At 47.2% G+C, this 17,414-nt stretch overlaps 1 protein-coding gene across 3 annotated transcripts in view; it reads right to left on the reverse strand.

Annotated features, from left to right (window-relative positions):
• NCKAP5L (NCK associated protein 5 like) overlaps positions 1–17,039 on the reverse strand; it is a 35,472-nt gene extending 18,433 nt beyond the window's left edge. For all 3 annotated transcript variants that reach the window (XM_079774327.1, XM_079774328.1, XM_079774326.1), the window contains exon 1: positions 16,905–17,039. The gene's annotated coding sequence lies outside the window, so the exon portion shown is untranslated. The remainder of the gene's footprint in view (positions 1–16,904) is intronic.
• Between the last annotated feature and the right edge of the window lie 375 nt (positions 17,040–17,414).

The raw sequence follows: 17,414 nt of genomic DNA on the forward strand, positions 1-17,414 counted from the left end.
CAGAACTCAAGCCCAGGCCTGGGCAGAAGGGGCCTGAGAGGTGGCAGTAAGCCTGTCCCCCATGCTCCCTAAGCTGGGCCCTTCGCCAAGGCCTTGGGGCCCTGATGAGCCCCTCACTCACCAGCTGTTCCCCCAGCGTCCTCTAGGGAGAGAAGCCAGGGACCAGGAGGTGGGGGAGGGCTGGGCAGCTGCAGGAAGGCCGAGATGGAGAAGCTCACTTTAATAACAGAACCATCCGTAACACCAACGGTTTCCCCCTCTGCTCCCCCCATTCTCCAGCTGCTTTCTGGAATCCCTGTCACACCCAAGAGTCCACTTGTAAACAGCAACTTCCGCACCCAGCAAACACTCCTTCCCAGGCAGGACTGGCCCTGGGCTGCCTTGGGGTGTATGGTAAGGTGACCAGATTTTAACATTGGTAAAGCGGGACACCATTGACCGGTGTGTGTGTGTGTGTGGGGGGGGGGTTCTTGATTAAAAATTTGGTCTATATGGAGCAACAAAAATTTTCATAGAACGCAAAAATAGTATTGTAATATATTTTTTTAAATTTCAACATAAGTACAATTTACAAATATAATAAATAAAAAATTATGTATAGTATTATTTTATTCTTTGGCATATTTCTCATTTGAGTGAATTTTTTTTAGTAGATTGCTGTCGTTGTTTAAAAGGTCATGAATTTGCCGTAACGTAAGTCGTAAGTGTCACTTTCAAGGCCGTCGCTAGACTTTTTGCCGCCACTATAAAATATAAATAATACGAGTACTGTCTGCTAAATTCAAGAAAATTTATGTATTTTTGAAATAAATAAATAAATTACTTACCTAAATTATCTGAATAGCTGGTTTGTAATGACATCACTTGTTTAACTAGCTTACTAGCACGCAGTACGATGTGTGTCGTCTGAGAGACAGTTACAAAATGTTTTCGTCGTTGCCAATCCCAAAAAATGCCATTGTTCATTAAGTCCAAACAATGGTGGTCGAATTCTAACAACTGATCAACAATGCGAACTTTGATAAGCAGTTCTCGATCATCAGTTCTCAACAATTATTTGTTATTATTAAAGTTTAACATTATAAAATTAACAAAAACAATATAAAACTCATATCCTGGCTAAATAGCCACATGGCCGCCGAAAACCGTCTATTCCCTTCCCGTTCTCCCGCCGTTCCCTAGCTTGTCGTGCATTCTTTCCAAAAATCGGGACTTTTTTAAAATGCCGCGGGACGCGGGACAAATTGTTAAAAATTGGGACTGTCCCGCCAAAAGCGGGACGTCTGGTCACCTTAGTGTATGGAGGCATATAAGGACAGAGGCCCCAGGGCACCCCAGGCCTGAAAGTGGCCACCTTAATCCTTGACCCCAAGCATCTTTTAGCCCCAAGAATTCCAACTGGCCTCTTCCCTTCTCAGGGAAAGAGGGAAGATAGGAATTTCCTTCCCTCCTCCTGACAAGTGGCCTTCTGAGAGGCATGTGCCCCTGAATCTCCCCTCTAACTTCCTCTTCACGGCCACTCCAAGAACCTCCATACTATGACGTGGGTTCTTTGAACCGACAGTGGGATCAACCACCTGCCCTTCCAGGCAGTGCAGAAGGGCAGACATGTTAGGAGCCCAAAGGCTTATCTCTCTCCTCCCTGGGACCCCTCATGTTCCCTGTCCATAACAGAAGCCAACAACAAAAACGCAGCTGCTGGGGTGGGAGGTGGGGCGGGGGTGGAGGTGGGTGGGTGAGGCGGGGGAGGCGAGGGGACTCTGACACAGACACAATGGATTTATTTATAGGGCCACATGCCAGGGGCTCTGCAGCTAAGAAGACTAGGCCCCACTCCCAAAAGCCCAGTGGGGCCCAGCCCAGGCCAGCCAAAGGCACTGGAAAAAGCCTCAGACCGAGGTAGCAGATTTAGTTTAGTCTCAACACTGCAATTTACTTGCTGTGTGACTTTAGGCAAATTACAGTCTTGCAGGGACAAGTTCCTTCATGCCAAGTGGAGGTTTTTCTAGAACAGTGGTTCTCAAAGTGTGGTCCAGGGACCCCGAAGCCCTTTCAAGGAGTCCACAGGCTCAAAACTATTTTCATAATTCTACTAAGACATTACTTGTCTCTTTTAGTTTCTTTCTCTTATAATTATAGAGTAGCATTTTCCAGAGATCATGTGATATGTGATATCACAAAAGATTGAATACAGAAGCAGATATTGAGAATCCAGCTGCCTTCTATTAAGTCAGACACGACAGATTTGCAAAAATGAAGAACAATGACATTTTTTTTACTATTTATTTTTGTTTTGGAAAAATATATAATTATTTTTATTAAATACATTAATTTCTAAGAGTGTAGAGCAGCAATTTTCAGCCAGTGTGCTGCAAGAATTTTTAAAACAGTCAATATCTGACTATTATTTAGTCAGGGGCACTGACCTCTTTTCCCTTAAACTGTCAAATAAAAAAATGACAACAGCCAACAGAACAATACCTGTCTGGTGTGAATGAGTCAAAATTATACCTAATATTTTTGTTAGATCAGCAAAAATATTTTTGGTGTGCTGCAGAATTTTAGTAATTAGTTTATGTGTGGCATGAGATAAAAAAAGGTTGAAAATCGCTGGTGTAGAGGGCTCCTCAGGCCAAATAGTTTGAGAATCACTTTTCTATCACTTTTCTAGGAGTGTTGTCCAGTTTGTGATGATGAAAATATTTATTCTGTGCTGTATAATATGGCAGCCCCTAATCACACATGGCTAGTCCAAATGAGAAACTGAATTTTATTTATCTATTTAAAATTTTTTTATTGGTTTTTAGAGAGAGAGGAGAAGAGAGAGAAACATTGATTGGCTGCCTCCTGCACCCCAACAAGGAATTGAACCCACAACCTAGGTATAAGCCCTGACCTGGAATCAAACCCGCCACCTTCTGGTGTATGGGATGATGCTCCAACCAACAGAGCCACAGCAGCCAGGGCTGTACTGGATTTTATATGTTGATAGCCAGATGCAGTCAGTGGCTGCTGTGTACTGCTGTGCTCAACAGTGCAGTTCTTTAAGACCCCTGGAATCTAGAAGATTCCTTGACTTTAGCATTGTAGGTCAATGCTTCTTTCCACAGACTGTAGAGGTTGGCGGTGGGAAGAAACAGGAACTGACATGGTCTCCTGTCCCCAGACTTCTACTCACAGTATTTCTCACTCTCACTCACCAATGGAAAGCCATCTCAACCACATGGTCAGTCCTGCCTGACACTCCTACCAAGGCTTACTGTTAGAGAGGCTCTCTCATTCTGACACGACTCCTTCACACCTTCTCCTCAAACTCCTGGCCTGTCACCTCTTGTTTCCCCGAAGGATGAAAGCCAGCAGAGGGAAAACCCCTCAAATCTCTTGCCACCACCCTCCCAGTGTCATCAGAATCTCCGCATCGCCTCCTGTTACAGCAGAGGAGCTGCCCTCTTCCCAGGCAAAGCAGTCCTTCCTGCCCCAGCCCCTTCAGTATCTACCTCCTGAAGGGATCTTTCCCATCCACCTTTAACACCTGTCAGGTGTCTTTCATTTTTTTTTTTTATAATAGCAATTATTCATTTAACATTATCTTAAAGATCATTTCACATTAACACATATATCTCATCTTAAAAATAATGTTTCCCTGAGGGATTCCAAAATGGCAGCAGAGTAAGTAGAGCTACAATGACATTCTCCCAGGACCAAACTAGAAATACAACTAAAATACAGAAGAATCACCCTGAAAAATCAACTGAAGACTAGCTGGAGAGAACCCTGATTACCAAGGATAGAAAGTGGAGACTGCATAGAGACTGGTAGGCAGTGCAGAGGCGTGAAAGGGTTGGCCAGCTCTCACAGACAGCAGCTGAAGTCTCGGAGGGATAGCTCAGCTGTGGGGGGTTCCCACTGAGAATGCTGGGGTCTAAACCCCAAGCTGGGCTCCCCAGAGCACCAGAACTGAGAAAGGTGCCCACATAACATCTGTCTGCCAATCAGAGATGTCTGGAAAGGCAGGCACCCTCTTAACCTTTTGCACTCGGATGTCGAGTGTGACTCGACACGGTTAGCATTAGAATAAAGGAATCGAGAAAAAAGCAAGCGAGTGCAAAGGGTTAAAGGGCCAACACAAAAAATTTCGTGTGCATGCCGAAACCGGTTTGGCTCAGTGGATAGAGCGTCGGTCTGCGAACTGGAAGGTCCCAGGTTCGATTCCGGTCAAGGGCATGTACATTGGTTGCGGGCACGTCCCCCGGTGGGGGGTGTGCAGGAGGCAGCTGGTCGATGTCTCTCTCTCATCGATGTTTCTAGCTCTCTATCCCTCTCCCTTCCTCTCTGTGAAAAATCAATAAAATATATTTTTTAAAAAAAATTTCGTGTGCAGCCACTCACCTTGGGCTCCAATACAGGCAGAGAAGAGTAGACTGGAGCTGTGTGAGGAGAGTAGGGTTGGGGGCTGTAGGGTTGGTGCTCTGAGGGCAGCCACCTCAGTTTCCTGTGCTGAGTCATTTCCTCACACTGCGGAGGAGACCTTTCTCCACAGACCTTTGCTATCCAGGCTTTTGCCTGGGGAGAAAGCAGTTGCCCCATCCTGTTGGAAGACCTCTCACCCCACCTGAGGCTAATCAGGGCAGATAACAATCAGACTGAAGGCAGAGGAAGATTAATGGAGGCTTTGAGTCTTTGCCTGATCTCTTCCTGGGCTTGGGGCTAGGAAAAGCAGACCCTGGTGCACATGTTGGTCCTTTCCAAAGGCATCCAGCCCCAGCAGAGGGAGCCACAAGCTGTGGATTACTGATAGCTCCAAACCGTACTCAGGACCAGTCACAAACAGCATCTGACATTGTCCCGCACTAGAGATTGGAAATCGTAGCAGCTCTACTTAGTACACAGACACAGACACAAACCGAAACAGGCCACCAAAATGTGGAGACAAAAAAACAAGCCCGAAATGAAAGAACAAGAGAATTCTTCAAAAGAAGAGCTAAATGAAATGAAGATAAAAAATTTATCAGACATAGAGTTCAGAATAATGATGGCAAAGATGCTCAACAGCATGAAAAAAGATATAGTAACTATGAAGAATGACACAGAACTAATAAAGAACACAGAGAACCAAAAAGAAAAAACAAGCAAAAAGCAGGAGGATAGCTTAAGGGAGTGTGGGACAACAAGAAACATAACAATATTCACATAATAGAAATGCCAGAAGGGGAAGAAAGTGAGCAAGGGATAGAAATGCATTTGAAGAAATAATGGCATAAAAGTTCCCTAACCTGGTGAAGGAAAAAGTTACACAAGTTCAGGAGGCACAGAGAGTCCCAAGCAAGAAGAACCCAAATAGGCCCATGCCCAGACACATCATTATTAAAACGCCAAAAATTAAAGATAGAGAGAATCTTAAAAGCAACAGAGAAAAGTGATTTGTTACCTACAAAAGAGCTCCCAAAAGGCTATCAGCTGATTTCTCATCAGAAACACTACAGGCCAGGTGGGAATGGCATGAAGTATTCAAGGTAATGAAAAGCAAAGATCTGAAACAAAGATTACTATATCCAGCAAGACTATTATTCAAAATAGATGGTGAAATAAAGAGCTTCCCAAAGAAAAAAGGCTAAAGGAGTTTATCACCACCAAACCAGCACTGCAAGAAATGCTAAAAGGAAGAGAAGAAATATATATAGAGAGAAACATAGGCATAAAGAATAAAAATGGCAATAAATAACCTTAAATATAAATGGATTAAACATTCTGATCAAAAGACATGGGGTAGCTGAATGGATAAAAAAAAAAGACTCAATTATATGATGTCTACAAGAAAACCACCTCAGAACAAAAGACTCACACAGGATGAGAGCAAAAGGATGGAAAAATATTTTCCATGCAAATAGAAAATAATAATTAAAAAAGCTGGAGTAGCCGAAACCGGTTTGGCTCAATGGATAGAGCGTCGGCCTGCGGACTGAAAGGTCCCGGGTTCGATTCTGGTCAAGGGCATGTACATTGGTTGCGGGCACATCCCCGGTAGGGGGTGTGCAGGGGGCAGCTGATCGATGTTTCTCTCTCATCGATGTTTCTAGCTCTCTATCCCTCTCCCTTCCTCTCTGTAAAAAATCAATAAAAATATTAAAAAAAAAAAGCTGGAGTAGCAATACTCATATCTGACAAAATGACTTCAAAATGAAGGCCATAACAAGAGACAATAAAGGTCACTTTATAATACTAAAGGAATCGATCCAACAAGAGGATATAACCCTGGTAAACATATATGCACCCAATATAGGAACACCTAAATATATAAAAAAAACTTCTAGAGCAGCGATCGCCAACCTTTTAGACCTCATGGACCACCAGTTGGTGACCACTGCTCCAAAGGTTTCCTTAAACCCGCGGTTGCCAACCTTTCAGACCTCATGGACCACCGGTGGAGGAGGCTTTGAGACATTATGCTCAATCCCATTTACCAACTCTGTTCTAGAGGACTTTTTTTTTTTTAAGAGACAAGTCTTTTACATATATATGTTTTGTTTTTTTTACAGAGAGGAAGGGAGAGGGATAGAGAGTTAGAAACAGATGGGAGAGAAACATTGATCATCTGCCTCCTGCACACCCCCTACTGGGGACATGCCCTTGACCAGAATTGAACCCAGGACCCTTCAGTCTGCAGGCCGACTCTCTATCCACTGAGCCAAACTGGTCAGGGCTCTAGAGAACTTCAATGGGACACAGCGAAAGCAGTCCTGAGAAGGAAGTTCATAGCACTATAGGCCTACCACAAAATACAAGAAAAATTAATAATGAACTATTTAACCCTACAACTTAAAAAATTAGAAAGAGAACAACAAGAAAAGCCCAGAGTAAGTAGAAGGAAGGAAATAATAAAGATTAGAGTAGAAATAAATGACTGACACAACAGAAATACAAAGGATTATAAGAAAATACTATGAACAACTACATGCCAACAAACTGGACAATGTGGAGGAAATGGACAAATTCTTAAAAACATATAATTTCCCAAAATTGAATCAGGAAGAATCAGAAAGCCGAAATAGGCCAATAACAACTGATGAAATAAAAGCAGTAATCAAAAAACTCCCAGCAAACAAACGCCCTGGTCCAGAGAGCTTCAACAGGCGAGTTTTACCAAACCTTCAAAGAAGAACTAACACCTATCCTCCTCAAACTACTCCAAAAAATCCAAGAGGAAAGAACACTTTCAAGCTGTTTTTATGAGGCCAGCATTATCCTAATTCCAAAACCAGATAAAGACACTACAAATAAAGAGGACTACAGGCCATTATTCCTCATGAACATAGACGCTAAAATCCTCAACAAAATATTAACAAAAGTCACATGACACATTAATAAACGCAGAAAAAGCATTCAACAAAATCCAACACCCATTTTTGATAAAAACTCTCAGCAAAGTGGGAATAGAAGGATCATATCTCAACATAATAAAGGCCATATATGACACACCTATTGAGAGAACATCTCACTCAATAGGCAAAAACTAAAACTATTTTCCCTAAGAACAGGAATAAGATAGGGATGTCCATTTTCACCACTCTTCTTCTACATAGTACTGGAAGTCCTAGCCACAGCGATCAGATAAGAAGTAGAAATAAAAGGCACCCAAATTGGAAAGGAGGAAGTAAAACTCTCATTATTTACAGATGACATGGTATTGTACACTGAAAATCTAGATTCCACCAAAAAACTACTAGAGTTAATAAAGGAATTCAGTAATGCAGCAGGATACAAAATTAACATCCAGAAATTGATGGCTTTTTTATACACCAATAAAGAATTCTCAGAAAGAGAAACTAAACAAACAATCCCATTTACCACTGCAACAAAAATATTAAGATATTTAGGAATAAACTTAACCAAGGAGATAAAAGAATTGTACTTGGAAAACTATAGGATATTGAAAAAAGACATATGCAAGCCCTATTAAAATACCAATGACATATTTCACAGACTTAGAACAAATACTCCAAAAATTTATATGGAACCAAAAAAGACCCCAAATAGCTGCAGCAATCTTGAGAAAGAAGAACAAAGTTGGAGGAATCACAACACCTGATGTCAGGTTATACTACAAAGCTACTGTAATCAAAACAGCCTGGTATTGGCATAAGAACAGGCATGTAGATCAGTGGAACAGAACAGAGACCACAGAAATCAATGCAAGATATTTGCTCAATTAATATTTGACAAAGGAGGCAAGAGCATATAGTGGATTCAAGACAGTCTCTTCAACAAGTGGTGCTAGGAAAATTGGACAGACACATGTAAAAAAAACTAGACCACCAACTTACACCATACAGAAGAATAAACTCAAAATGAGTAAAGGACTTAAATGTAAGTTGTGAAACCATAAAAATCCTGGAAGAAACCATAGGCAGCAAAATCTCAGACATCTCTTGTAGCAATATGTTTACGGATACATCTCCTAGGGCAGTGGTCGGCAAACTCATTAGTCAACAGAGCCAAATATCAACAGTACAACGATTGCAATTTCTTTTGAGAGCCGAAAACTGACTTCTGCGCATGGGCCATGAAGTTTCAATCACACTGTACGTGCGCGCCCGCACGTGGTATTTTGTGGAAGAGCCACACTCAAGGGGACAAAGAGCCGCATGTGGCTCGCGAGCCGCAGTTTGCCAACCACTGTCCTAGGGCAAAGGAAACTAAGGAAAAAATAAAACAAATGGGACTACATCAAAATAAAAAGCTTCTGCACAGCAAAAGAAACCATCAACAAAATGAAAAGGGAGCCCCCTGTATGGGAAGATATATTTGGCAATGATACATCTGATAAAGGGTTAATGTCCAAAATATATAAGGAACTCATACAACTTAGCCTGGCTGGCATGGCTCAGTGGTTGAGCGTCAACCTATGAACCAAGAGGTCATGGTTCCATCCTGGTCAGGGCACATGCCCTGGTTGTGGGCTCGATCCCCAGTGGAGGGGCGTGCAGGAGGCAGCCGATCAATGACTCTCTCTCCTCACTGATGTTTCTATCTTCCTCTCCCTTCCTCTCTGAAATCAATAAAAATATATTAAAAAAAAATAACACAACAATGAGGTATCACCTCACACCATCAACAAATGACAAGTGCTGGCAAGGATGTGGAGAAAAGGGAACCCTAGTATACTGCTGCTGGGAATGCAGACTGATGCAACCATTATGGAAAACGATATGGAGAGCTTCCTCAAAAATTAAATAGGAACTGTCATTACACCCAGTGATCCCACTTCTAGGAATATATCCTTTTTTGGGATATATTTTTGGAATATATCCCAAAAAACAATCAGAAAGAATGTATGCACCCCTATGTTCATAGCAGCACAATTTACAATAGCTAAGATCTGGAAATAGCCCAAGTGCCCATGAGGAGAAGAGTGGATAAAAAAGTAATTGTGGTACATTTACACCATAGAATACTATGCACCCTTTGAGACAGCATGGAGGGACCTGGAGAATATTATGCTAAGCGAAATAAGCCAGTCAGAGAAAGACAAGTATCACATGATCTTACTCATATGTGGAATCTAATGAACAAAATAAACTGATGAACAAAATAGATCCAGAGACACAGAAGCATGGAACAGACCGTGGGATCTCAGAGGGAAGGTGGGGGTGGGTGGGGAAAGATCTCTTTCTTCAAAGGGAACAGGCTGTGGCTGGCTAAGCACCGCTGTGTCTAGGAAGCTCCAGGGTTGACTTAGTGGGCACCATTTGGCCAGAGCCTAGAGGTGACCTCCTAAGCTGCTAGCTCTGCTCTGGGAGGAGAAAGTAGCTCTAGTTCGCCCACAAGCCTCCACTGGCTCTGCTCCTGTTTGTGCCCACAAATGGGAACAGGCTTCCTGGATTCCAGTTCTGGCTTGGTCATACTGCATGACCCCACGTGAAGCCTAGAAACCCTCGAGGACTCAGTTTTCCTATCTGTAAAATGGGGTGATCTCTCTGACTCCTCTCTCCTTACAGGGCACAGAAGAAAAGGATGAGATCATGTCTGGAAAGGAATTGTAGCTGAAAAGACAGGTTTCCTTGTGAGGGGTTGGGGGCTGGGAGTGAGGAACTCAGCAGGGCCTTAGAAAGAAGCCATTGGCTTTGATGTTGCCTTCCTCCTACAGGGCCTACAGGCTTCCCAGGAAAGCAGGGGGTGGGGTTGTGGAGAGGAAGGGACAGCAAAGCCAAGAGCTTTAGCCTTCTTCTAGCGCCAGGGACAGGAAGTGAGGTGCTGTCTACAGAGGAAGTAAGAAGCAAACACCCCCCAACTTCCCCTCAGCCTACAGTGGAAAGGAAGGCTCCCAGCTTCTGGAGGCTGAAGTCCCAGGGCTGGGGAAAGAGAAAGCAGGAGTGGGGGTGGGAAGGAGGCATTATCAACACCATCTGGCGGAGAAGAGGGTTTCATGTCTTGGACACAATAAAACTCAAGGGGCACAGACTCCGGGAGGAGAGAGAAGAGAAGCCACTGAAGTCAAGTTGAGAAACCCAGCTTTCCAGGTCCATGGTATCACATCTGCAGTCCTGGCCCCAGACTCCAGCCCCGCTCCACAACCCCCACCCCCAAGATGGGCCAGGTCTGATTACTCACTCTTACAGTATATGTCCTTTCTTTGCAGCCTTTATCACAGATGTAATTCTATGACTGTTTAATTATTTGATTAATGTGGGCTTTTTGATGACCATTGAGTCTAGCATTTGATGACCCTGGAGTCTAGCATAGCACCCATCACATAGTTAAGTGCTGGCTGCGTGACTGTGCTGACCACTGCTTGAGAATTCCTCAGAGGCTGGTTTTGGCCCTGGCATCTGAATCAAATTCAGTATATGAAGATGAATGAACTCTACTCATGGCCTGGGGTCGACTGGGAGACCCTCAGGTGAGTGGTAAAGGTCAGAAACCGACACAGGTGTCAGGAGAAATCTATGCACACCTAGATATTGCCAACAGGTAAGGCAACAGAAGAAGATATATCTTTTGGGTAAGGGGGGAAAAACAATACATATTTGTATTTGTTTTTGTGTAAAGAAACTCTTGAGGGATATGTAAGAAACTAATAAGTGATTCTCTATGGAGGGAGAAGGGAGTGGAGATGGGAGCAAGATTTCTCAATGTATGGCTTTTTTTTCAATTTGATTTTTACACTGGGTTAAAAAAAATCTAGTGAGCCCTAGCTGGTTTGGCTCAGTGGGTAGATGGTTGGCTTGCGGACTTGAAGGGTCCTGGGTTCGATTCCGGTCAAAGGCACATGCCTGGGTTGCAGGCTCAATCCCCCAGTAGGGGTCGTGCAGGAGGCAGCCGATCAATGATTCTCTCTCATCATTGATGTTTCTATCTCTCTCTACCTCTCCCTTTCTCTCTGAAATCAATAAAAATATACATATTTTTAAAATATAGTGAAAAAATAAAGTATAAAACTTTAAAAAATGTAAGAAGGGCCCTGGCCAGTGTGGCTCAGTTGGTTGAGCATCATCCCATGCACGGAGAGGTTGCTGGTTCAATCCCTGGTCAGGGCACATGCCTGGGTTTCAGGCTCCATCCCCAGTAGGGGGCGTGTAGGAGGCAGCCAATGGATGGTTTTTTCCTATCAACCATTGATGTTTCTCTCTCCCTCTGCCTTCCTCTATCCCTCTAAAATCAATAAAAGCATACTAAAAAAAAAAAAAGTTTAAAAAAATGTTAGAAGGAATAACCACGTGACCAGGTGATTTCTAAAGCCCCTCCCAGCTGGGGCCATCTACTCTCTCGTCCCTATTAGAAAGTAGGAACCAAGTCCCTGAAACAGGGAGGGGTGAGGAGGTCTGGCCAAATGAGTAGGGGATTCTGGCCAAGGGAGGCCAGTGTTTCCACTCCCTTTCTTCCCAGAAATTCCTCCTTGGGCTAGGAGAGGGCCCTCCCACCCCCAGACTGTGGTGTGGCGTGGTAGCACCAAATTATTCACAAGCCGATCAGGGCCACTGGATAAGAAGAGTTCATTGTAGATTCTTGGGAAGGGAGCTAATAGGGTCTGGCCAAGGGCAGAGGCAGAGGTAGGAGGTTGGGCAAGGTGAGAGTTTGGGGCAGGTAGGAATAGAGTGGGGTGACTCCTGGACAGGCCTGGGGCTGTTGTGAGCAGGTTCTGAGGGTGTCTCAACAGATCCTCACACAAAAGGGCCAATTACAGCCCCCACATCAAGCTAGCTGGGGGGTGAAGTGAATCAGCCTCTGGGAACTACAGTTGCTGAGAACCCCAGAGCCACACCCCAGGAGTTCCAGGGACCCTCACAATCCTGTCTAGGAAAAGCCTCATTATTCCTCTATCCAGAGGGTCTTCAGGGAGGGACAATTTGAGAACTGCAGACCAATGCCCTAAGCAGCACCCAACACCAAACCCTGCAGGCACAGCATGAGCAGCAGAATGGATGTCTCTCCTTTAAAATTAGGTATACTTAATAAAAAGCTTACTGAGGACTGAAGAATTCTCAGAGCTCAAGGACCAACATAAGATTCAGGGAGCTGTGCCTGACTGGGCTCTTCTCAGTGGCTGCTGGATTTTCAGAAATCAGTAATAACAGCAATGATAATTCACCTTAATAACAGCCTGGCCTCCTCAGGACTCTTTCATCTTGTAACTCCCAGAGGTGGGAAAACGGTAATTATCGAGCAGGTGCCACACCCCAATGATGATGTGTTATTAATCCATCAGCGCAGGCTGGGAAACTGAGGCCCAGGGAGAAGGATTTCCCCTCAAACAGGGCTAAGGATGTAAGTGCCAAGGCCACTGGGCAGTGAAGAAACGAAGGTGCCAGCTCCATATCTGTTGTGTTTTGAGAGGATACTGAAGGTAAGGGCACTCCTTCCAGAGTCAGCCAGATCTGGGTTTGAGGAGGTGAGGAAAGACCTCAGATATGTGTCCCAAGCTCCCTCCCCAGGCTGAAGCAGGGCTTGGTGGTAGCCCTGTCTGGGAACCAGGGCCTCTGATCTTGAGTGCATACACCCACCCACTCTCCCCAAGTTCTGCAAAGCAGCCTGACAGCTGCTTTGAGCATCTCCTCCATCTCTGCAATTCGAGCAGAAACCTTGTCCTCTAAGTGGGGGCTTAGCCCTCCAAATAACCGCATGCCACAGGTACAGTCCATAAAGTGGGAGCGGGGCATCCTGAAGCTGGGTGGGTGGATCAGATCAAGAACCCATCAGAAGTGGGGAGACTGCTTCTTGGGAACCAAAACCCCCTTCTGTTTTGGCACTGATTTTACAATAATGAGATCCTTCCTATAGCAAGGCCTGTTTGGGCTGATCACGTTGCAGAAAACTGCAGAGGAGGCCCAGCTGGCTTGTGCCCTCCAAGAGAGCAGGGAAGGGTGGGCAAAGAGTCAAAGAACACCAAAGACCTTTTCCCAGGGTGGCCACAGAGGGAAGCAGCAGAGACTCAAATGAGAATGTAAGGATAAAGACATTGCCTGTGAAGGTCTATCCACAGTCTATATGTGCCTGGTCCTGCCAGAGATGCAACTCAGCTCCGGAGAAACCCTAAGGGCCAAGCCAGGTAGCAACCAATGACCTTGTCCTCTAACCTTCCAGGGCAGAGCCTGGGGAAAAGTATTAAGCGTGATGCTGGAAGGGATTTCAAGTTGTTTACTTCCACATATTAGAGAGCTGACCAGAGTCCTTGGAAGTTTCCTGAGATAATACTCTGCCCCTCCTAGGGCCCAGCTCTCTATAATATCATCTTCAAGAACTACCCTCTCTGCTGTAAATTCAGCCAGGCCTCCTCATGCACGAGAAACTAAGGCAGAATGGTACTGTGGAAAACACTTGACCAGAGTCAGGAGCCCTGCCTGACACTCATCACTGCATGAATCACTTTCCCCTTTGGACTTCAGTTTCCCCATTTTTAACACGAGGGCATTAACACTGTCTCTAGGATTCCTTCCAGTCCATGATTCTATGTTTTGATGTAGTGGCAAAGTTCAGGTTACTTTACATAAATTTGCATGTCCAATCAGAAATCCCAAACTTTGAGTGTAGAAAATCCAATCAGTCCTTTAGTGCAGCTAGGCCGGGGCTGGAGGAGCCTGCCAGGTTCGGGTGAGGACTGTTACAGCAGACGGTGGTGGTGAACTGGGGGAGGAGCCAGGGGAAACAGGGCCAGGAAGCAGCACTTGTTCTGAGAGACGCAGTTCTGGTGACCCATGGCTGATGGGACCCAGGACCCTTCAGCTACTAAATAAGGGCCCTTTCTCTTCCTGCTTCTAAAGAGGTCTCTTGGCTTGCCAGCGTCAGCCACACCCCAAAAGGGAACAGCAGCCTCTGCCTAGCAACAGCTGCATCCTTCACTCTGACAGGGACTCCACCATCACCCACTTTCTGGGAAACTGACCTCCCTGGGAGCTTCAGTTCTCCCTTTCAGGGGCTCTTAGCAGTGAGAAAGGTTTCCTTGGGGGTCTAACTAAATACCTCCTGCTGCAGTTTCACTCCCATGGGAAGCAGGGCCCGAGGGGGCTAGCAGAGGGAAGAACAATATTGGCAGGAGAATGTGCCCAGCATCCAACTAATCCCATGGCCTCGCTAACTCTCCGACATCCCACTCAGCACCTGGGAGAGCAAGGATGAAAACAAACAAGGAGAAAGCGAAGGCCTTTGGCTCTTGGGCTACAGAGCAAGTCCCAACCTGGGGAGCCTGACTCCTGAGAAAGCTCTCGCCCCAGCGGGAAGGAGGCTGGGAAAGGTGGGCTGACACGGCAGGGCCTGGGAGGCTGGCTGGGCTGGGTGCGGGCAGCAGGGGAGAGTCCTTAGCCCCCTGCCTGGGAGTGGGGGTGTGAGTGCAGAGGTGAGGTGAGTAGGGCAGGGAGTGGAATGGGCAACAACAGTGGGCCCTCCTTGTCTTCTTCCCATAAGAGGGCAGATGAGTGTGCTGTGCTCTCTGGCCCAGATCCTAAAACAAGTCCCAACAACTGAGATGCAAACTCTCTCCTGGGAATCTGCTTACTTTGCTGGCCTTTGGCTGCCTCCTCCTTTCTCAACCCCTCCCCAAAGGCCCAACTCAAAGACTGGCCCGCCAGGATGTCTCACCAGAGGCCTTGATGGGTGGGCCAAACCCCAGCAGCAGGAGTTCATAGCCCAAGGCACCAGGGGTGAGAAGGACAAGGACTACTCTTAGGCAGGATAAGGCAGTCTACTCCTCTCCTCCCAAGGTTCTAATCCCAAGTAATCATGAGATTTAGAACCACATCACCTAACACCTCCTTCTCCAAACTGAGCCACCCTACCAGAGGACCTTTCTCCCCTCCGGAATCACTCATCAGTGGAACCACACAGGACCAAAAGTGGAAGGGAATGTTAGAGCTTTCTAGTCCATCTGCTGAATTATATAAACTGTCTTGGCCAAGGTCATACAGCAAGCTAAGACGTGCAGGGACCAAAACTTCTGACCCAGTCCACAGTGACCACAGCTTGGTCCTCATGTACATTGGTTTCCACCTGCCTATTGTGGAAGAGCCTTGTTCCCTGAAGCTCAGGCCACGAACATGATGGAGGGCCCATGCCACCTCATGCATGAGGGCAGATGCCACCTAAGACACAGACCGTAGACTTTGAAAACAAAGTTGAACTTTGTGGGAATCTCCCCAGAGAGGAATACTTGTGTCCCTCTGAGGTAGGAAGCACAATAACCCAGGCTGTTCTTAGAGAGACAAGGGGTCTCAGAGCCAGCTGACATGTCTTGCAAGAGGGTCTACAACAGGCAACTGGGATCCATTAACCCCAAAAGTACTAACCACAGAATGGCTAGACATTGACCCCCTCTTTAGTGTCCCTCAGTACTATCTCTGTCCCAGGCATATGTTTCCAACCATGACCTCTGGCAGACAATTGTGCTTAGGCAGGAAGACCTCTGGGAGACAGAACAGGAATAAGAGGAATTGCCTTTACAGCCAGGGAGGGAATTCATCAGCCCAAGACCCCTGGTTCCTTAGAAAGGCGAGCATCACAAAGTAGCTGCTGGACAGGCTGGGTGGATAGCGCTGACACACCTGGGAAACTAGGCCTGTGGGAGGTGCGGGCCCTCTGTGCCCTTGGGACCGTGCCTGGGCTGTATCCTTATCCTGGGCCCACCTGGGATAAGGTTAAGGAGATTCCTTAAGGGGGGCTGAGGTTCGGACAATCGCTCTCCTGGTCGGGCTAGGCCAGGGGAGTGTCGGGCATTCTCGGCATTCTTCTGACACCGCAGCAAGGACCCAGAGTCTTTTCTGCAGGCGCTGCCCTGGCCCCATTCCCTGCCCAGCCCTTCTCCCTCCCTCGGCCTCTCTTTAGTGTTCAGCCCATCGGGCTGCCCTCCTCCGATCTGCATCCCCTCAAAGCCAAGAAGGGTCGTTGCCCGAGGCCCTGATCTCCCCGCCTCTCCCCACTCCTCCAAGCCCTGCCGCCCCAGGCCACAGGAACTGCTAAGTGTACAGAGGAGCCCGCGGCTCGTCTCCGCGCCTGCGCTTTGGGAAGAGCCGCCCCCACCGCAACCACCGGGCACCGCTAAGCGGCACCCGGACGGTGGGATGCGGGTGGGGTGGGGTGCGCAGCTGGGGCAAGGTCAGTGCTTTCAAAGAGGGAGGGAGACCGCCCCCGGAACATCCCCCTCTTCCGAAAGTTTCCCTTCCGGGGCCACGGAGTGTGCGCGAGGATGGCGCGGGGGGCTGAAGGGGGTGGGGTGGGGGTGGACAGAGTCCCAACCCGACCCCTGGGGAGAGGGCGGCGGGAGGGAGAGGCAGACGGCGAGGTCCGGGCTGGAAGGCGCGCTGCCCGCTCTGAACCAAGGCGCCACGAGAGCCTTACCCTTCATACCTCTCACCCCCAGCCCGTGCCTCACAGACCCCACCACTCGCCGCCCTTTAAGTCCCAAGTAGGCCAAAACTCACCGAAATCAGGTGTGGTGCTGGACCAGGGCAGGCCGGATAGGCCGGGTCCATGGCCAAGGCTCGGGGGCGAGGGGCTGAGAAGGGGGGTTGCTGGGTCCGCCTCTTGATGTCAAGGCTTTAAAGGGGCCAGGGAACTCCGCCCCTCTCCCAGATCCCGCCTCCCGCCTCCCGTTCAGCCAATCCGAGCTCACCCTGGATGTACGCCCCGCCCAGCTCCTCCAGATGTTCCCAGGACAAGAGCTAAGTCTGCCCGCCGGCGCGCGCCGCTTCCGCCCGGGAGGGAAGGACTGCCCCTCCCCCCCAGACAGAAACACTTTCCCGGGGCTGGGCCGGGTGGGCCTGGTGAAACCTCCTCAGTGCCGGGGTACGGGACACCAGGCTGGGTCGAACTGGGGTGAAATAGGGGAGCATCTATAGCACAGAAAACTAGGTGGGTGCGCACAGACCCACAGACATGCGCGTCTGCTTCTGTGGGGCTGGGCGTGCACGTGTATATGTGGTTGTGAGCGT

This window comes from Cnephaeus nilssonii, assembly GCF_951640355.1.
Source record: "Cnephaeus nilssonii genome assembly, chromosome: 6".
Classification (NCBI taxonomy): domain Eukaryota; kingdom Metazoa; phylum Chordata; class Mammalia; order Chiroptera; family Vespertilionidae; genus Cnephaeus; species Cnephaeus nilssonii.